Genomic DNA, 22,996 nt, shown 5'->3' on the forward strand with positions numbered 1-22,996 from the left:
CTCTTTATGTGTTGAATTTATGAACTGACTGGGGCCATAGCATTTCACAGGGGAATGGCTCATTCCCCAGGTGAAGACAGAGCCCAGAGGGCTGTACCTTTCTAATGTGGCTGTCCAGTGTCTTATTCCATAAAGTAATGTTGTTTATTGGTTAAATTTTATTTGTCTCTTGCTGTAGGTCTTGGATACAGGTTAAAATGTTGTTAAATATGGTTTATCTCAGTACCCAAGCTCAGATTTTTATTTTGTGATATGAACAGAACCAAAGTATTATAGGAATTTAAATTCTGGTCTATTTTAAGAGAGAAGGTGAGAAAATTTAACAAATTATAGAACTCTCTTTTCCAAACATGGAATTCTACATATATGATTTAGTGGTTTTTCATGACTGTTAGCTGGGATAAGTGAAGTGGAAGAATTGGGTGAAATGGACAGCCCTGCTATTTAGAAAAATAAACAGGGGAAGAGAATGTATCTGGAAAAATGGCATAATGATTTTTGGATAAGAGAATAATCATTTAATTTGAACTCTAGGATGGAATTAGGCACATTTTAAAGTTGAAACATAAATAATTTTGAATACAACTATTGGAACAATTGGAAAGAAAACTTCTTTTCTGACTTGCCTAGTTAATACTCTGAATCATGAGGTCTGTGCCCCATTTTAATTTTTTACCCTAAGCTTTTTTAAATTGTAGAACCATATTTTGATCTCTGAGGTGTTTGGGAGACGTACGAACGTTTGTGCCTTATTAATGTCCTGTGGCAGCAGCATGTTCCGTAGGTTAATTGTATACTGCATAAAATAGTGTCCTTTTTATTTTAAACTTTTTTTGTCTTCTTTCATAAAGCTCTACATAAAGTTTCTGTGTATTCACAAAGAAAAAATTATATAAGAGGCACTAGCTGGCATTCTCTTTGCCATTCATTATTTTGTCAATATTTATTATAGCTTCTTTTTCTCACCCTGGTGAAATTTGCTAATTTTTTTTCAACTGTTAATGTTGAGCCTATTAGTATACTCTTAAGTATAGTTGCTTCATTTTGTGAAGAGGGAAGTTCATTGTATCTGTTATTTAGCAAGGTCTTTCAGGCATTACGGTAGATGGTTTGCATCATTGGCAATTTTCGGTCTTTCTTTACCTTTTTTGTCCACGTAAGCTTCTTCTAGGCCATTAATACATTTGTAAGCTAGCCTAGTGTTAATCTCTGGAGACTTTCAGTATTGCTTCTGGTTTATTGTCTATTAATCAATTTTAATCCACAATATTTACTAAATTTTCTGAATAGTCGCTTATGAAAACACTAAAATAACCTTTTGAATGATAAGCGTCAGTTGTTCTTTATCCACTATTTGATGAATTCTCTCAGAATTGGGGACACATGGTTTTACACCTCTAGAATCCACGCTGTTCGTTCCTTATCAGATTACACTGCAACTCAAGATCACTCAGCTGTGGTTAACCAAGCTTCCATTTAACCCGAGTTCCGTTTGAGTCTCCTGGAGGTGTGCTTTGCTGCACGTTAGCTTTCTTGGTGGATAGCTGTATCCTGGTGTCATAAATCCAAAGGAGTCTTCTCTGTTGGCTTTGAGAAGTTTGGGATAATTCTATGTATCCTTCTACCTATGAATGAATTATTCTAGCTGAACCATAGAATTTCCTCTGAAATAATTTTGCTTGTCTCAACTTCATCTGAGGCTGCATATACAAGGACATTGAAGGCCAGGCCTTGGTAAATTTTTGTCCTGATCCTTTGTGCTTGGGTTTCTTTTTACCAACAGTAATATCCAAGATATGTTTAAAGTTTTAAATTGTAATATTCTTGTTGGGATACTAGAAGAAAGTCAACATAGAAAAGGAAATGTTGCCTTTGCTATTTTCTTCCATTTCATAACTCCTCATCTTAGCCCTGATCAAATTAATTTTTTTTCTTTCTTTTTTGCCCAAGAGCTGCTTCTTTGCAATACCGTATCATTTCACATCTCTGTGCGTATTTGCCATTGTCTTTAAAGTGTCTACCTCTTACGTTGGCCCTGCATTTGCCACGATAATTGTCTCTTCCTTTCTTCTGGTTTCTTTCTACTTTTCTGTCTATTTCCACTTTATTTTTATATTTAGAATTACCTTCCACTGCTATTCTAATCAGTATTTTTCTAATTAGCCACCAGCAATCCATGTCAAAAAATATTTGTAACTCTGTGTAGTGATGGATGTTAACTAAACTTATTGTGGGAATTATTTCACAATGTTATACCTATATCAAATCATGTTGTACACCTAAAACTAATATAAAGTTATATGTCAATTATATCTCAATTAAAAAAGAGAGACCAAAAAAATCAATTTCAAGAAAACTTTTCAGATTTCCTAATTACTTGGCAGTGACTGATAAAGAAGACTAAATAATAGTGGTTATTACTTCTTACAGTTTTTATTTTTCATTTGAATATATTCTTCTTCTCCTGGCTTATACCACTGTAGATGGGAAATATGCTGGAGCTTATACATTGTCTAATTGTGCAGTTTTTTAGTTTGTTTACCTCTTTTCAAGGCTTGTTTGTATTATTTCTAGTAATATGGTTGCTACCACTTGTAAAAACGATTACAATCCTATCTTCTTTCTCATTTTTGTTCATCTTATTCATAAATGTTATTAATTAGAGGGACAACTTAAAATTAATCTTTCACTGGGGTGTACTGAAACTAATATAATAACTGAAACTAATATAATAACGTATGTTAGCTGTAATTGGAAAATAAAAACAAATTTAAAAAAAGAAGCAAAAGTGCTAGAGGATCTTAGTGAAGCATAGAGAGGTCACCAGTTCAGCTGTCACACTCTTCCTGCTCAGCTGGTTGTCTTGGATTTTCTTAGACTCAGGATCAAGTGATGATCAAGATTAGAATGTACTGCCCTGAGGCCTTAGCGCTACAATGGGAGCCGCGGTGTTTAGCATCTGGGCAGCAGCAGTGAGCACCTCCTGGACAAACTCCCCCTTGCGCGATGTCTCTGCTTGCCCCTTAATTTACCTAGTAGTCAGCACCTACTTATCCCAACTTGGCATTTTTTTACTTTATTTGTAGTTGGGTCCTGAAGTGAATTATTTGAGGAGGAAGAGAAAACTTTATTATTAGAAAGTTCTGGACAAAACCAGAGAGAGAATGCTATACAGCAAAACTATAGTTGATAAAGTGACTAAACTGTGACTCAAGGGACTGACTTTCAGTTCTGACGCTGCCCCCAAGTAGCTGGGTGATTTGGGACAAAATGGTTTTCACCTTTTGAGGCTTTAGGTTCTGTGTCTGTAAGATTGAGAGATTGCAGTATAACAGTGTGTAACAAACTTCTGCTCTGAACTTTACAAGTATTAGCTTATTTATTCTTCATAATAACTTCACGCAGTACTTTATTTTTCACACTTTACAGATAAGGAAACCGAGGCCCGAACTGTTAGTATCTGCCAAGGTCATGGCCATAGTTAGTAGCTGGCATAGTTGGAACTTGAACCCTAGAGCCGGTGCTTTTCCAGCACTAAGACTCTATACATCTAAGAATGCCATAGATGAACAGAACACCAGGGTAGGCTTTGTAAAAATGATTAATTCCTTTCTACAATAGAAAGGAATGAAAATGATGAACATTATTCTCTGAGATTGATCCAGAAAACATAATATCCTAACTTCTAATAACCTCTGTATTTCTTCTATTCTCTCATTTGTGTTTTCATTTGCAAAGGTATTTGTAAAGCAGAATGTTTACTTACTCAGTATCTCTGTTTTAATTTAAAAACTTACACTTCCTTTTATAACAGTCTATAGTAAAGTATGCAGTATAGGAACCTGACATAATAAACTTTGAAACAGCATGTGTTTAACTGTCATTATTCCAGTGAGAGTTCATTGGAAACAAAGATCTCAAAGGTTTTGTGATTTTGCTTTGAGGCCAGCCTTTAAAAGAAGTATTCATATTCAAGGTACAGTCAACTCTCAGTTATTTATGTTAATTGAGGTGCAGATAAACCACTTAATTTATAATTGACTTTGGAACATAGTCAGAAGTACACCAACAGACGTAATTCCTCTGTGTGCACAAACAATCTTAGGCACTTGCCTTCTGCAGTGCCAGCTCAGAGCCTTCTTGGCTTGGCACCCAGAGGAGAGAAGGAAGCTGCAGGATATTTATAATGAATTTTTCAAGTTGAGAAGATATCTCTTTTGTAAGCAACCATCAAACAGATTTGTATAGATAATAGTTTCATACTTCATGTTGATTGCCGCAAAGACTTTGTGAGTTCAAATTTGTAAATTTCTGTGGTCAGCGGTGGGTAACGAATGAGCGGTGTCCCTTGTTATTGTCCCTCTCAGTCTATTTGGCGTTCAGTCAGCTGACTCTGGGGGTAGGCATTGCCTTTTTTTTTTTTTTGTAAAGTGTATGTTGTCGTTTTCTTTATAAAAATTAGCCATAGTTTACTTTTTATACAGTGTTAAGGATATTCCTGGGGCATATGGTTGGGTTTGTTGGTTTTTAATAGGTTTTGTCTTTATATTTTTTTCACTGGAAAGTGTATTTTGGGAACTTTTATTTTGTTTTGTTTCTTCTCTCTTATTCCCTTCAAATTGCTAAGTACAGTAGAGGAAAAAGATGTTACAAATGACCAATGTACTATTATATATGTCCTGTCAAGAACCAAACGCGGTAACAGGGTATTGTTAGAGAAGAATGTGATAATGATGTTCCATTGAATTTATATATTTTCTTCCAAGAAGCTTAAAATGACTCACTAATATGTGCAAGCCAGATAAGAACAGGTGACATTTACTTCAGTTTACAGAAAAGAAAATATAGTGGGGAAGAGAAAGGAAGTAAAATTATCCAAGAACAAAGTTGCAGATTATCCAGTCTGCTTCGTGGGAAGTAGATGAGTAATCCAATCTGTAAGGTATCTGAGGATGTGGATTTCTCAGGGATCAATTCTCCTGAGTGAGAACCCTAAAAAGCTAACATATTGTCAATGGTTAAGATCTCCTCTATTTGGACCTATGTTGCTCAATGTGATAATTCAGTCAAAAAAGTATTGGTGAAGCTGTTTGCCAACTTTATGTCTCAAAAAGCCCTATGAGCTAATGCTCTGACCTGCATTCATTGTTCTTTTGAGAATTGTAATTAGAGTAAAAGCCAAAGTCTTTACAGTGAGCTGTAGGCCTCTTTAGGATCTGGCCTGGCACCCCCACCTTTCCCCTACTCTCTCCTTCACTCTACGCCAGCCACTCTGACCTCCTTGTTGTCCTTCAATTAAACCTGGCACACTTCCACCTCAGGGCCTTTCCACTGCTAGTCCCAATCATACCCAGTTATTTTCTTCTTAGTCTTTCCAATGTCACCCCCAAGTGTCAAATATACCTTCTTAGTGAGGCTTGTCTAGACCATCCTATTCCAAAGGACTCTTCCTACTCCCCCCTAAGTCATATTCTCTTTCCCTGCTTTACTTTTCTTTATTGCCATGTGACATACTGTGATATTTTACTTCTAGAGTCTCCCCTCATAGATTATGAGCTCTGTGAAAGCAGGGATTATTGTCTCTTTAGTGCAGAGCTGTATTCTCGGGACTAGTGCCTTAGTATATACTTAGTGCCTGAAACATAGTAGGTACTTAATAAATATTTATTGAATGAAAATAAGGAACATTATGGTGGTGCTAACTCTGATAGTCGGGGGATAACTTGAGGATGAAGCGGATGTATTTATCTCATCATATTTTAAGTAGACTATGAGATCAATTATTTTGAGTGCTTTGGGTTTGATGTAGCATGCTCTAGTCATTTGCTCCTCTATCTCACCAACAGTGTCTCCCTGATTGTTATTTCCAAATTGTAAACCATATGTTTGAGGTGCTCTTTTATACAGTATTTTTACACAGCATCTTCTTTGGTTTAAGAGTTCAACCCTTGCTTTTTAGGAAATTTTGATTTTCCAAGAAAGATTTACTGGAGTACTGAGAATGTGATGGAAGTTATTGGCCATATGTACTTAACATACAATTGTACATAAAATCTCAGTGAGTTGAGAATCTCTAAAATACGTGTAGGGATTTGAGGGCACCAAAATAAAAGCTGCCATCCTAGAATAATCCCAATTATTTCAAGAAATGAAACCAAATTCTCAAAACTAATTTACTGTCAGTTTACTTAATTAAAAAGTATTTGTATACATTATTTGAAGTCAGACAGATAATATTATGATGGAACTATAAGAAGATGAGCTTGAACTAAGATCACCTTAGATGTAAACATTGGTATCTGACAAAGATCTACTTATGTGAATTTTAAAAAATGTGGTCTCCAAATATTAAGTGAAAATTTGGATGAAACTGAAAGCCTTAAATGTTATGCCTACTAATCTTGGTATTTCCTAAATAATGATTACAGATTCCCATTATTTCCCCCCCTAAACCATTTCTACAGTCTTGTGTGTTATCCACTGCAAAAAAAAAAAAATTATTTTGCATGATTCAGGTTTCATGTTATTTATTTATATATCTTCTACTTAGAATCATATTGTTTATTCCATTTGTAAAATATAATCATCTAATTTCAAGCTAGAAGAAACACCTAATTCAATCATTTCATTGTACAGAGGAAGACATAGACTCAGAGATATTAGTGGTTTGCCGGTCAAAGAACTACCAATCTACTGTCATATCTTACTGGCCAGTATTTGCAGTAAACCTTATTTATTTATTTTAAATTGTCTTGGGTCATTGCAGGGAGATTAAAAAACAGATGCCAGCAGATATTTCTCTCCTGAACATTCCATTAAGAAGATATTATAGACTGCCATAGGGTCTCTTTTCTCTTTGGCCCCTAGTCAAATTAGAAGGTATACTTTCAAACAAGCGAACAAACAAAAAGTACCTTCCTGCAGCTTAGCGTTACTTTATGTGGTACGCCTGCGATTTATTCTGCCATAGAATCACTGCACAGCAATAGAGTCTCTTTATGAAGTGTAGGCTGGGAATCTTACTGACTGTGGGGACTGCATTGGAGTCTCTCCATGTCTTTTAACGTGGGTCTCTTACTGTGTACCACATATTGTGGCAGGTCCTGTAGGAACACAAAGAACAACCCCATAGCCCAGCCCAATGGAGGAGATTCAACTTAAACAGCAGAAGGTAGTATGTGATGAAAGCCAAATGAGGGATGCAGGCATAGAAACACTAAGGAATCATTCAAATGCCTTTGGTAATTCTGTCTCAAGGTATCCCCAATGACTGAAGAAAAAACAAAAAATATAAATTTTTAACCCAGGCAACTTAAAGCTAGAGGACAACTAAACCCAAAAGTCAGACCTTCTAATTTTCTCTGTTACCAGTCAGAGGTTATAATATTGCCTGCATAAATATTCCTGTATGTATAATATTCATCTGTAGTGTTTTCTTTAGAAGTCGAAATAACTAAACACCATGGCTTTCTTTTCAAATTGCAAAATGACATTCTAAAATGTACAAGAAGTTCATGCTAAATTATAGTAAAATTAAAAAAAGAAAGTTGAGCTGTAAATAGAATTTAACATATTTGGAATTCTGTTTAAACTGATAATCTCAAAGACTCGCTTTTAATTCTTCATAAATTGTATAAGGAAGAAATAAATACTAGGATTACTATGTAGAATGTGAAGAGTATATGAATATCATCTTGATTCAGCAAAATCTGTTTTTAATACCAAGGTTTTTTTTAAATTATTGACTTTAGTAATTAATATCTATTATTCCCATTCTCTGAAATTTGTTGGTTTTAATATTATATGAAGGATATAAAGACCAACTCAAGAAGAATGTACATATCTGTTATGACATTAGGTTATTACTTGCTCTAAAGTTAGTAAACTGGATGGTACATTATATATATGTATATATATATAGTTTTAAATTATCATTAGAGATTATATGGAATGTAGTTGTCCTCTTTAGTTATATGAATAGTCCATAGGTGATTTTTGTCCATTAAAAAGTAAAAGCAGGTCTCTTAACCTTTCATCTGTTGGGGTCCAGTTGGTGAAGTAACTAAATAATCTTTAAGATCCTTTCCAGCTCTAAGCATTTATATATTTAAATATTTTAATTTAAAAATTTTATTGCATTTATTGGGATAACATTGGTTAATAAAATTATATAGGTTTCATGTGTACAATTCTATAATATATCATCTGCATATTGTATTGTGTGTTCACCACCCCAACAACTCTAAACATTTAGAGCTATGCTTTTCTAGAAATAGTATACTAAAGGGACATGTAACTTGCTTACTTACTTCTTTTTCCTGAGATAAAGTTTGTTTGGTAATTGGTACAAAAGAATCTGACCAAACTCCTTAAAGTCACACAACTAAGCAAAACTAAGCATCAGTCTCAGCTGCACTCCTATTCCTCTGGTCCTATACTGTCTTTACATTCAGTTAACACACTCAAAAAGGAGTGTTTCTCTGGAGTTTTCTATTTTAAAATATTTGTACTGGATTGAGGACCCCTATTCTGAATCCTTCATCAAGGCTGCCCCAGTGGCCAAACCACACTGACTTCAATCTCTTCCATCACAAACCTACATCTGAGCAAATCTGCATCTTTGGAAAGGGCCATAGTAGTAGAAGGAGGAGGATGCATCTGATCCTAAAATACTTTATGAAGTTGAATTTTTAGAGATAAGCTGAATAATTACATTAGAAATAAGATTTCAGAACAGCTAGTAGATATGTGCGGTGGGGAGTTAGAGCTCTAGTGTGTCAGCATCTGGAAGGAGTAGAAATGGGGCCATCTGATTAGGAACTACGCCTTGTTGTTAAAGCGTGACTTTTTGCATTGTTTGTCCCTGGAGTTGGAAAACTTCTGTTGGGAAAAAAAAAGAAAGAAAGAAAAAAAGCGCGGAAGGGCTGCTGCTGTTGCTGAGGGCCGTACAGTAGACACAAAAGCGTCTTCTTAGAGGCCTGCCGCGGAGGCAGCTTGTACAGGCAGGCCCGCTCCTCTCAAAGACTGGGAATCAGATTCTTTCCCCAGGGGGTTTCCAACTAGTTTGCACTTCAGAAAAATCTTTTCTTTCTCTTGCTATTTACGCCCTGCAAAGAATTTTCTTCCAGCCAGAGAAATTGTTTTATAATCAAAGATTCTTGTCCTTAGTTGTTGGACATCAAAGAAAGTTCAGAGGAGACTGGGGGATTATGTGAGTGCCTAGAATTTATTTTGAATGCAAACTTGCAACATTAGCAAGTCCCCCGAAGAATATACTCATCTCAGAGCTGGGAGAGAGCCTAATATAAATAAGTCTCTGCTCTTCCTCGGTTGAATATACCCCTAAGATATGCCCCTAAGCTCTATGTGGACCTAACTTCTGTAAGTTCAGTTCTTGAGGTTATTACTGGAAGAAGTATCCTTCCTCTACCTGCTCTTTTAAAACCTAATATTGGGAAACATTACATTCTAACAATAAGCTTGAAACAACAACAATAACAACACCTTTTTTAACCTTCAGTACTTCAGCTCCCAGGGCAGTTGATGATATCACAATGTTGGGAGCCACATTCCCTGCATACCCTACTGTCTCTGATGATGTCATTTTCACCCACAAAGGAAAACCTCTGCACCCTGAGGGCCTGAACTCAGGTCTTGGCAGGTAAATGAAGGAGGAACTTACTTTTGGATTTAAACTGTTTGATTGAGTCAGGCATAAAGAGGCACAGCCACGTTAAGTACTGGCTTCACAGCCTCATCTTTGGGGCCTGAATAGACCATTTGTCATTTAGGGAGAATGAAGACTGTAACTTTAAGAAATTATTTTCTGGGTAAGAACAATGATTCATTTAATATTTTGGTTCTTGCGCTTCGGGACATTTATAGGGCGTTGTTCTCAGAGATTATGGCTCCTTCTTAAATATCCACCTCTGAATCCACGAATTTTTCCAAGCTTTTCTGGAACCCCTTTATAGATGATCTAACTTTCCTTCCTCGAGCAAATTAACAACAACCAAAACAAGAATTAGGAAAAATAAAGTGATGGGTAGGACAGATGCAGGCAGAATTATGCCCCGGGCAAAGTACATTCTTCTCATTTTAATCTTGGCTCTGTGATTATGAACAGAAGAAAGTAAAGACGTCCAATCTCTTCCTATCCCTTCATTGCAACCACAAAGTAGTGGTTGGAAATAAGAATTCCAAGAACACCAAAAATGCTCACAGTTTCCAAGAGTGGCAGCTACAGTGCCCCCACAGAGATTCTTTGAGCACTCTTCCTCAGAGCCTTCTCCGCTGTCCTTGTGGTGGCTAGGAGCCCCATCATTAATCACAAAGGCTTGCTCTGATTCAGACTTGGTAAAAATGTCCGTTGCCTATCTTTGCCACCAGAAACAGTCCTTTTTAGTGTTACTCTGTTCTGAAATAACATGCTATAGTTTTGTTTTAGAGAAAGACAGTCTCTTCGATGGAATTATCAACTGACCAAGTCTCACAAAATTTTCAATGCACCATTTTGTTCTAGGAGGGTAAGCGAGCATGTGTTGGGTAGGCAGGATTTGCCGAAGGTTTTTGTTCCACTCAGCAATGCTAACTTGCCTGTGTAGGCCTTAGATTACAGTTTGGGGAGTTTTTTTACACTAAGAATTTATGTGTAAATTTCACTGAAATGTAAGTGTCCCTTCAGCTTATATAGGGGACTAGGGAGGAAATTGAACTATAAGGGAAGAGCCCAACCTGCAATTGACCTTTCATTTTTGTAATCTTATTTCTCCTGAGTTGATGTATGCTTGAACCAAATTAGTGTTATTATATAAAATGCCCTAGTGTTTCAACAATATCCGTCTTCAAGGTATGGAATAGGATTTGGCATTTTGTTTCCATTTTTATTGTTTTGTTTCTAAAGAGAAGTTTGAGCTGGAGCCTGTCTGGCAGGATTCCATACTTCTACCAAACCACCTGTCCTGACAGAGACAGTGGAATCAAAAGTCAAGTTCTATATGACTGCACCTGCCTTGTAAGTGCTGCCAGGAGACCTGATTTTCTCCTGTAGCCAAACTCTACCCAGAAACTATCTAGTATTTGGCACCTAAGCAGGGGGTGCACATACCCCAAAACTTGGATATCCCAATTGCAGAACGACTAGTACTAGCTCTCCCATTGACTTGTAAGGTAGTTTTTGCATTGCATCCAGTGATTATTTTACTGTTTAATCAAATGGAGAGGATGTACATTTCTGGTTCACTTGGGTTTCAAGTTTTTTTTGTGCGGATATATTAATGAAAATGAATCATCTGGCAATTTAGTATTTGGAAATTGCCTTGTGCATTTATGTCTCTAGTAAACATGGAGGAGAGTACGATCTGTCCAGAAGAGACCACAGACGTATCTCCAACGTTAGAACACCAAGCAGCATTTCCAGGAGTGAGAACCTACCTACCTTTGTCCCTGCTCCTTTCTTCCTTTTCCCAGGAATGTAAGTTACCCTTATTGGCCACCAGTTGAATGTTCTCTGATTGGGCAATTGTTTCAGAAGCAATCTAACTTCCTTAATGAGGATGTTTTTCCTTTTGAATTATCAGAGCATTTCTTGGGTTCCCTTAGGATAGAGTTGCTTCATTATCTTCTAACTTTATGTATAACTGGAGGCCTTCTGGCCTAAGAACATAATTTCTATCACCAATCAGATAATTGAAGATAATGTGCCCATCAAATAGTGCTCTTTGCACAGTATCCACATATAATGATATAATATGATAATAAGGCATAAAGGGCATTCTAAAGTGAGTTGCAACATCTTACGGTGAAAAGAGCTCTCGAGTAGTCATGTTTTAATGTCAGCTCTGATCCTTCTTAGCTTTATGACCTTAAGGAAAATTGCTTAACCTCTTTGAGCCTGTGTCCTCATGAATAAAATGGGGATAATAATAATAGTCTGCCTATGTGAAATGAAATAACGTATGAGAAGTGCCTTTGAAAATTGCAAAGGTAAGGTTTTATTGTTATCAATAATAATTAGACTTGAACTCTTTCTTATCCACCTAAATACTGTAAGAAATACTAAGTTTAGGGGTTATTGATTTGGGCCCAGTTAACTTATTTGAATTCAATTTGGCATTATCTTAAAATAACGAGGCAAGACCACTTGTATTTTTTATATAGCTAAAAAGACAAAGCTTTAATTCCAAATTTTGTGGGCCAGAGGACTGACTAAATGTTACCATAATGTGGTAACAAGTAGCCTTAGTGTCTTAGAGAATGACTAATGGTGTATAGGTTCTAGGGTGGGACTTAAGTTCTGTTACCGCCTTGCTTGTGCCAGGGTGAGTCACTTGCGCTCCCTGGGTCTTTGAACAAGTGGTTGTTCTACATTGGTAAGCCCATTTGCGTCCTTCCATGATCACTGACACAACACAAAGCAGCTGTTTTCTCAGGTTTTACTTCTCAGAGTCAGAGGGATCCTAGAACCATACTACAGTCTTCCAGTTTGAAATTTTGCAGTCTTCTTTTAATTGCTGAGACCCTGAAGGAATTGCTCAGAATGCTGACGATTCAGCTTCCTGCCCACCTTTGCAGCCGTTGTCTAAGGGCTCGAAGGAAGGGAGTTCAGGATTGAGAAGGGAACTAATTTACCCAGTTCATTATACTCATGCTATGCCGGCCCCAACAGGTAGTTCTTTGAAGCTCGGCCGATAAGGTTCTATAACCTACCTGGAAATTATCCCACAAGTCCCTGAGCCTCCCAGTTCCCCAGCTGAGAAGTATTAGATCAAGATGAGACGAAGTAGTTTCAGTCATAACACCTACCAAGTATTTGTGGCCCAGAAATCATTTTGAGGTAAAGATCATCCCTCGAGTCATTTCAGAGACTAATAATGTTCTGCAGTATGGAAAATCTGTTTTTCATACTGTAACTTTACCAATTTGAAGTCCCCCCCCTCCCCAAATAGGTAAATAATGGGATAAAGGTAATTATGGGTTTTCTCATCTACTTACCTCTTCCCTGTTATGATTAAACACACGGAGCCATAGCTTTTTTAGAAACCAACTCATTTACCATTATTATCCTTTCAACGCTTGCAGGGTATTATAATCCATTTCAGTCAGAGTGGGATAGCATAGTGGGAGGCAGAAGACAAGTGGTTATGGGGGAAGATGGAGAGAGGCAAATATTTCCCTTCTATTGGTTTTGGGAAGCAGACTACCTGCCTGATGGTATTTTTTGGGGGAAACTGTTTTCTTCTCAAGACCTAATAAAGATCAGTGAAAGAAAGTCTGCAAAGCACTTGAAGGGAAGGTATGGATCAACACTCAGTATCACTGTTACTGTCATTAAAAAGGAAAACCCAGCATGTGATGTTTTGGGTCACTTCCAGCGGCCTTGTTTCATGTTCATGGTTCCTTTTTTGACCTTTACCTCTTGATATCTTTATGCATTTATTGAGGCTGTTGGACAAAGTCTTGAGATCCTAAGCAGTGGGGTGTTAAAAATGAAGGACTGCCAGCCTCCATTTTTATGGTTGGAATGTCTGAAAATGTGTTTAAGGCAAATAGTTCAGTCTTTGGATACCTTGTTCAAATTTGGCAACCTTGGTGGCAAAGTTAATTTCATATCTGATCATTTGAATTTTTATTTCCAATTCTATTCTTTACCTTAGAACCAGAGTTTTATTTTTTATTCATTAAAATTTTTTAAATCCTCACCCGAGGATATTTTCCCATTGATTTTTAGAGAGAGTGGAAGAGAGAGGGAAAGACAGAAAAATACTGATGTGAGAGAAACACATGGGTTGCTTGCCTCCTGCATACCCCCTGATCAGGACTTGGGCCGGGGAGGAGCCTGCAACCGAGGTATGGTGCCCTTGACCGGAATCGAACCCAGGACCCTTTGGTCCAACAGGCCTACACTCTATCCACTGAGCCAAACTGGTTAGGGCTAGAACCAGAGTTTTATAAGAAATTTTATCAAGTAGAATAAATACCAAGTTAACTAGGATTTTTTTTTCTTTCTGTACTGTGCTTATGAGTCAGAGATAAATTTTAAAAAAGAAGCAGATATAAAGGATCTAAAAAAACAAATAATACAAGTGTTTCCTAGGGACTTTCTAGGGACAACTTAAGTTCAGCACTATCTCCTGTACTTCAGAATGTAAATTATTTCATACTAAAGATGACCATAATGATATCCTTGTAAGTGTTATAAGAGACCAAACATACCAAATAAAGGTTAATTATCTTCAGTATAATGTATTTAGTCAAGAAAGTACACCTATACGTTTTAGAAAGGGTTTCACTAGTATAGATTAAATTTTTAAAAGGAGTTCCTGCTTATCCTTGGAAAGCTAAATAAATCACAAACTTTTATTTTGTGACTTCTGTATTAAAGGACTTTTGCTAATCAGACTATCCAATTCCCTGATTGGCTGCTGTATTTGAAAATGCTTCTGTGGGGTTGCTATGTTGTTGTGTAAAAAAGGGCATATTTTTCATAACCGTAGTTGGTGAATTATTTGCTTTAGACTTTAAATGGTTTTCCTACAATAAAACTTGCTTATACACACGTATATTTTCCCCTCTAGTTTTTCAGTTGAGTTTGTTTTTTTAAATCCATACCCTAATTTATGTATTTCTACACACAGATTTTTAAATTTCTAAACCTAGCTTTCCCTACATAAATGTAAAATAGGAAAAAAAAATTGAAAGTTTTCATCAGAACCAAAGGAACTCAACAGATACTCTAGGACCTTGGTCGGCAAACTGCAGCTTGCGAGCCACATGAGGCTCTTTGGCCCCTTGAGTGTGGCTCTTCCACAAAATACCACGGCCTGGGTGAGTCTATTTTGAAGAAGTGGCGTTAGAAGTTTAAGTTTAAAAAATTTGGCTCTCAAAAGAAATTTCAATCGTTGTACTGTTGATATTTGGCTCTGTTGACTAATGAGTTTGCCGACCACTACTCTAGGAAATTGAAGATAAGGATGCCAACTACTAATGCAAAATTATTTAAAATTAACATCATGTGAAAGCAATTACCTTGAGACTACTATGGTAACATATGTGTTTCTGTGTATATACACATAAATATCTATATATAAAAAAGGCTAAGTGACCGACTGTCTGTCTGACTGTCTGACTGACCTACTAGCCGGTACATATGACATGCACTGGCAATTTAAAAATAAATGTTGACTTGTGCATGCGCAATACATATAAAGCTCTCGCTGGCGCCATTCGCACGCGTGTGTTTCGATCTGTCATTGCCGATCATGAATTTGGTTGTTGTTGTTTTTATATCATGTCTTTGTTGTTATATCATATTATTGTTTATTTATTAATCAATTTATATATTATTTTCATATACATTTTACTAATTTTCTTTCATTTCTGACACTCCTATTATAGAGAAAGGGTGACTAGCGATATTAAAATATTTCTTCTAATTAATTTCCTTTCAATGTGCATGAATCTGTGCACCAGGCCACTAGTATACTATATGTACTTACAAATAATATATATATACTTATATATAATACTAGAGGCCCGGTGCACGAAATTCGTGCACGGGGGCGGGGGGAGGGGTGTCCCTCAGCCCAGCCTGCACCCTCTCCAATCTGGGACCCCTTGAGGGATGTCCGACTGCCCGTTTAGGCCCAGGATCGGGTCTAAACGGGCAGTCGGACATCCCTCTCACAATCCAGGACTGCTGGCTCCCAACTGCTCTCCTGCCTGCCTTCCTGATTGCCCCTAACCTCTTCTGCCTGCCAGCCTGATCACCCCCTAACCACTCCCATGCTAGCCTGATTGATGTCTAACTGCTCCCCTGCCAGCCTGTTTGCCCCAACTTCCCTCCTCTGCCGGCCTGGTCACCCCTAACTGCCCTCCCCTGCAGGGTTGATCGCCTCCAACTGCCCTCCCTTGCAGGCCTGGTCCCTCTCAACTGCCCTCCCTTGCAGGCCTGGTGCCTCCCAACTGCCCTCCCCTGCTGGCCATCTTGTGGTGGCCATCTTGTGTCCACAAAGGGGCAGGATCTTTGACCACATGGGGGCAGCCATATTGTGTGTTGGAGTGATGGTCAATTTGCATATTACTCCAAGCTGAGGCCCTGGTATCTGGAATTTATTTACTTTCTACAATTGAAACTTTGTAGCCTGGAGCAGAGCCAAGCTTCCTGCTGGATCCCTGACGGCAGCCATTTGTTGGGACTTATGTATCTTCTATAATTGAAACTTTGTATCCTTAAGCAGAGGCCTGGGCCAGCCAGGGTGTGCGGAAAGCTTTGCTTTTTCCATTGCCAGGGGCAACCCTAGCCTCCCGCTCTTTCCAGCTTCGTGGCTGCCGCCATTTCTGTTTGGATTTGTTTACCTTCTATAATTGAAACTTTGTACCCTTGATTGGAGGCTTAGGCCAGCAAGGGCAGGCGGAAAGCTTGGCTTCCTCCATTGCCTGGGAAACCCAAGCCTCCCTCCTGCTCTCTGTGGCTGTAGCCATCTTGGTTGGGTTTATCTGCATACTCACTCTGATTGGCTGGTGGGCGTGGCTAGCGGGCATGGCTTGTGGGTGTAGCAGAGTGATGGTTAATTTGCATATTACTCTTTTATTATGTAGGACTAGTAGCTCTGCACACGAATCCGTGCGCCAGTAGGTCGCTGCTGCCCTCCTGTAGCTCCCCCCACCCCTCCCTCATAGCTTGCTGCCCTGACTCCTCCTGTAGCTCTCTGTGGCCCACTTGTAGTTCACTGCCCCACCCTCCTGCAGATTGGTGATCCGGTCATTATGCAGTCTGTTGTTACGCCTCACGGTGTAATGGATAATTAGGATATTCCTCTCTTATTATATAGGATATAGTATTCATATTCTATGCAGACCATAAATATGGAATGTACTATATGTGTATATATTCTTTTTTTAGTACATTTTTTTATTGATTTCAGAGAGAAAGGGAGAGGGAGATAGAAACATCAATGATGAGAGAGAATCATAGATTGGCTGCCTCCTGCACACCGCCCCCTATTGGGAACCGAGCCCACAACCCGGGCATGTGCCCTTGACCGGAATTGAACTTGGGACCCTTCAGTCTGAAAGCCAGTGCTCTATCCACTGAACCAAACTGGCTAGGGCTGTATATATTCTAAATGCTTATTTTCAAACCTTTAGGGGAAGCTACTTCCTTTCAGCAAACCTTGGACCAGCCTCTAAAAATGGCTGGCTTTGGAGACTCTGAAGCCAACTTGATATGTGGCCTTTGAAATTTCACCTATTGAGAAAATGGTCACATGCAAAATGGATAACCTTAGGATAGCTCCCCTCTCTGTATTCGTAATTTTAGTGAATTTCACCTAGTAGGAAACAATCATGTCTAATCTCTTCACAAACAATGTCCTGCTCTCTGTTTCAGCCTTGTCTCAAATTCAGCGCTTTGGAGTTCAGTTTCTCTTCTTTCCTTTTACGCTCTGCTCATTTATCTCTCTTTAGTTTAGTTTGCTATTTTTCTCCGTAAGAATTTCTGTTTCTTTTCTCTCATTTTGATTTGGGGTCATTAAAAAAATCTGTGCCCACTGTCAAATTAACTGTCTCTTCTCACTAGGGCAATTTATCACTTTTGTATCTTCCATATTCTGTTGGTCTTACTTAGGTTGGGCCTGTTCCCTTCTATACCATGTACTGCACCAGGTTCACTGTATGTGTTTGGAAATGTCATAAAATAGCCATTATTTTGTTGAGTCAGTGGGTGTGTTGCTGCTATTGTTCACCTGGAGACAGTTTTCTACAGGCTGAATTAACAGGCAAGTGCATGCCAGGTTACATGCTGACAGCTGTGTCTTCCCATCAGAAAAAGATCCCTTTTACCTCCCTAGCAAATGAAAGCTTAGATTTTAAAGAAAATGACAAAATACAGAAAATGAAAGAGAAGGACTGAAATCACAGCATCTGTGGTTTTCTCTGTCCTTCATGGTAAGGCAGCTTCCTAGAGGACTTCATTGGAATATGTTGATGAAATGTTTAGACTCGTGCTTTTGCCATTTGTTTAGAAAGTAGTTTCTAAGCAGCTGTTTCTGGATCATCTAGAAAATTTTTAGCTAGAGAAGCCACATTTCCTTTCTTTCTTAAGCTGCAGAACCAATCTATTTTTTTATTTTTTTTTTAGTTTGTTTAACATTTGATCTTTATGGTGAGGGACTAAGTTGTATGATCTCCCTTCCAAAAGAATGTTTTTCAGATTTTTGTGCTTTATGGCTTTCTGATTTCATTGTCATGATAGATTTACTTATCAGGGAGCTGTGACTGTTTCAAGTAGTATAGTAATGAAGTAGCCCTCTAAAGGACTAACTTCATGGCTACTGCTGTGATAGTAGGTTTGGATCTTACCATGGATCCGGACCTCTGAAATAATTGAATCATGTGTATGTTCACAGCTAGGGAATTTAGCGTCACATTATGCTGCCTCATATTGGCAATACCCTTGCCATAATCTTTAGATAAGGTCATGCTCTGACAGACAGTTTGGCTGCCTCAAAGCCATCACCTTATATTTTTCCCCAAAGGAATTCCAGATCCTGTTTAATATTTGCTAGTTTTGTTAGGTACTGAAGGCAGAGAGGTTGTAGTAGTAATCTCCTGAAGAAGGAAATCAGGGTTTCTTATCTATTTTCCATATACTGTCAATCTGTGCAAGCAAAACTGATTATGTGGAAAACTGATAAGGAACTTTGTTTTCCTCTTGATAGACTTGCCTGCGCAGCACCATGCCCCACTTTGGAGAATGCTGCGGTAGAGTTTTGGCTCCCTAGATAAGGTGGAATATCTGGAAAATAGCTAAACCATTGTGTGTCCATAGATTTTCACAACCTGAAGGTGAGAGTAGTTGGGAGGATGAAAGAGGGCCATTCTCCCCGCCCCCAAGAGTCCTAAAGTTCAAAGACACAGCTGCTGCTCCAGTGGAGCCAGTGCATCTGGACTAGCCCAGTCACAGCGGAGGTAGCTATTGCACTCTAGCCTTCCTGTTGTTGTCCTCAAAGTGTTCCGTCTAGGTGGCCCTTGCCCTTCCCAGTGAATCATCTCAAGTCCACCTATCCTTTTGTCGGCCTGCTTTAAACTTCTTGTGTATTAATCTCTTGTACAAAGTAAGGGCTCTAACTTTGGATAGTAAGTACTCCAGGTGTGCTCTCTCACCCACGCTGTGTGTGCTGGATTGTTGAATGTTGTGTTTCTGCAATAATATCACCCTCTAAGTTCTTGCTCACTTGATTTTTTCTGTTTCCTTAGTAGCTTTCTAAATTATTTCTCTCCATTTGGTTTTTTAAAAAATATATATTTTTATTGATTCAGAGAGGAAGGGAGAGGGAGATAGAAACATCAATGATGAGAGAGAATCATTGATCAGCTGCCTCCTGCAAGCCCTACACTAGGGATCGAGCCTATAACCCGGGCATGTGCCCTGACCAGGAATCGGACCGTGACCTCCTGGTTCATAGGTCGATGCTCAACCACTAAGCCACGCCGCTCTGGTTCTCTCCATTTGTACAATATCTAATGCATTACTTTTCTTTGTTCTATCTGATATCAAGTAATTGATAACCACCTATAGAGAGAGGCTGAAGACATGTTCTCTTCCCTCTTTGAGGCTATTTTCTAGAAGAGTGTGGGACCAAATTCTAAGGGATTATCTGGAACTTCTTCATAAATTTTACTATCAACTGATAGGATTTACTTTTGTAGTTTCACCTCTCCAGCTTATCGCTGACTCGTATTCTTTCTACAATTTCAGTGCAAGCAAGATTTTGACTTCTAAGAATCAAACAGAATGCTAATCTTTTTCCAGGAGAGAAGAGTATCCCCAGTAGATGGGAGCCTAGAAAATGTTAGAAGTGCTTCTTTGAAGCAACTTAACAATATCCAATTGTGTTACTATTCAAAGCATCGTGCAAGTAAGTGCACGTGGGTTGTGGTCTGTTGTAGAAAATATAAAACATTACAATGAATCTCAAAAATCTAATTGATCAGTTTCCTGGCCTACACTGTCATCAAAAGAGTGATGTCATGTTCATCTCCGCCTCAAGGTGGGTAGTATGAAGAATAGTCTTTGAACATGAAGGCCTATCCCCCACTACACAGGGTGGGTCACCAGCTGCTCCATAATAGCAACGTTACCCAGCAAGTTAGGACAGGAGGATAAAATAACCATATCCAATTGATGCTGCACAGGAAATTCAAGGAAACAATGTAACAATGATGACTATATTCATATGTGGATAAAAGAGCATGAATTACAGCCACTGTCTTCAAATTTTCTTATGAGAGCCTTTTGCAATAAGTTATATTTGTTCTCTCAACATCGAGCCATGTATGGAAATAAAGAAGTCCTATAACCCCTCCTTAGATTTTGAAGACAGGTGTTTCCTTTTGAGATAGTTGTAGTAATGATAATAGTTTTGGGGTGAATGTGCAACTATCTTATATAATGACTTAATTTTAGGAGTTGCCTTTTATTCCACTTTCAACTGTATCCAGAGGCCAATAAGTACCTATAAAGAAATGGTAGACACTTCTATCTTCTTTTGTTGTCCATAAGTTAACACAGAATTAAATAATAACTGGACTCAGTTCTCCCTGGTGAAGTGCTCTTTAAATATTTATTGCCCCCAGAAAGCTTTACTGACATTATTGGTGGTGTCTGTTTTTCTGTCGTACACTAGCCAGTTACCCATTATATCTCATGATTAACACTTGTGTATTTCTGTGAAAAACATGTTGATAATGCTCTAACCAATGCCATTCAGTCTCTTGGGACTCACTCCAATAACGAGGTATCCTCTTAACTCCCCGCTAACTTCATTTACTATCATTTTTGAAGTCTTTTATTCTATCTTAGTCTCGAGGTGATGTTCTCTTTCAACTTGTACACTGCTCTCAGAAAAACAATATACTTTCCTCCCTCCTCTGTCTACTGCCCCCAAATAATCCACCCAGCCTTACAGATCTGCTGTGGTAGGGCCTCTGTGTCATGGGTAGTGCAGATTCCTGCTTCATCTCAAGGGTCTTGTTTCCTTCCCCCATCACCCTCGAGCTGCCAGCTGTGAAGACTCTTACCTACACCTCCTAAACTGCTTAGAAAAGAATCTGCCCTCCTGGCCCCAGTGCTGACCTTGACCCCTTCCCCAGACCTGAGCAGCCCTGGTAACTGAGCCCCTGGCACCTAATTCATGCCTGATACTCTGACTTCCTTGCTCTGGCCTCAGGAGAGAGCGAGCACATTCTGAACACTTCTTTTGTGTCGGCATCTCTGTGAGGTGCTTTGGAAGGACTCCAGCCAGGCATGGAAGGGCTCTTTGATAATATCTGGCGGGTGGGTAAGAAATTTGGGCACCTGGCCAAGATACACATTGCCTGTAATCGTTAACTCAGTCTGTAAACAGTTCAAACGGCACTGAGAGGCCGTCAGTTATTACATTAGAAGCCTTTCATCTCTCTTGCTTAGAAGCCAGGCGTCCAGCATTGGCCCCCACTGTGGCCATGGAAGCCATGGTACTCTGTGCACAGCCGGCGAGGTCCAAGACCTGCAGGGACATACAATGGAACCTGCTCCGAATGACTGATTCCAGACTTTCAGCTTTGGAGCAATAACTAAATCATTCATTTCCTTCATGCTGTACCTGGTTGATGCTGGAAGAAAAAAAGAAAAAAAAAATAGAAACAATCAAATGGCAGTAAATACATAGCTATCAGTAATTGAATCTAAAAAACAAAATAAACGAATAAGCACAGCAGAAACAGACTCATAGATACAGAGAACATTTTGACGGTTGCCGGCATTTGGGGGATGGCTGAAAAAATTAGCTGCTTTTTCTTCATGTTTCACACTCCTTTTCTTTTGCCTTTTTCATTAAATTGCTAATTTTGCCAGGCACATGTGGAGTCTTCTCGGCACTTAGAAAATGGAGCCATTTCTGAGTAGAATTTTGCTGAGGTGGAGTTATGAGACCTGCCTCCCCACTGAGTACTCTTGGTGGTGTCTTTTGGTTCCAAAAGATGGTGCAGGAAAACCAAGCACAATGGATTCTAAACATCTTAATTGCGGAAGATCCTTTGTTGATGAATATTTTCAATGATGTTCAGATTGGTTTGAAGGCGATTGTTGCTGAAGCCGTTTGTTCACATTGCGCAGGAGCGAAATTTAGATTAGGCCGTAGGTTTTAAATAAGCAAGGGAGTAAAATCCTATACTCACTATATTCAAGGTTAGCATCGAAGACCCAGGTTTTGTCCCTTACACCAGAATCCCAAATGTAAAGCTTCTAGACTTTTTTTCCCTACGAACAATAGCTTAACACTTACCCCACTTACTTTAACTGAAGGAAATGATAGAATCGTAAGACATTCTTCCTCCAAAAAAAATGTTTGGAAGTATTGAATACTGCCTTCTACATTGAGTCCTCACTTAATGTCATTGATGGGTTCTTGGGAACTGCGACTTTAAGCGGAACAAGTTATAACGAAACCAATGTTACCATAGGCTAACTGATATAAACAGGAGTCAAGTTTCTATGGCATATTTCCGGTTACAAAAATATCACCAAACTTCCAAATAAAGACCCAAGACACTTGTAAGTTAAACAGGTAATAAATGTGAGCCATCCATACATTTAAGAAAGATGAATAAAAACAAATAAGGTCATTCTTTCCCATGCTGCTTATTCCAGTTGCAGATGGCCATAGCCTATCCCAGCAGTTTAGGGTGCAAGGTGGGATAGGACACCCTTCTGCCACAGGGAAAACACACACACACACACACACACACACACACACACACACACACACACACACACTGAGACTGGAGCAATTGAGCCACACCAACGACCCTCATGTGCACATCTTTGGGATGTGGGAGGAAGCAAGAACACCTGGAGAAAACCTACACAGACATGGGGAGAACATGCAAACTCCACACAGTGGCCCCGGCTGGGAATCAGATTTTTTCTCTCTCTCATCATCGTTATAAGGAAACA

The 22,996-nt window shown here is 38.7% G+C and overlaps 1 protein-coding gene across 4 annotated transcripts in view; it reads left to right on the top strand.

Annotated features, from left to right (window-relative positions):
* RNF43 (ring finger protein 43) overlaps nucleotides 1–22,996 on the top strand; it is a gene marked incomplete at its 3' end in the record, with an annotated part of 59,510 nt that overhangs the window by 2,945 nt on the left and 33,569 nt on the right. The window lies entirely within an intron of this gene.

The sequence above is a fragment of the Cnephaeus nilssonii genome (assembly GCF_951640355.1).
Source record: "Cnephaeus nilssonii genome assembly, chromosome: 19".
NCBI lineage: Eukaryota > Metazoa > Chordata > Mammalia > Chiroptera > Vespertilionidae > Cnephaeus > Cnephaeus nilssonii.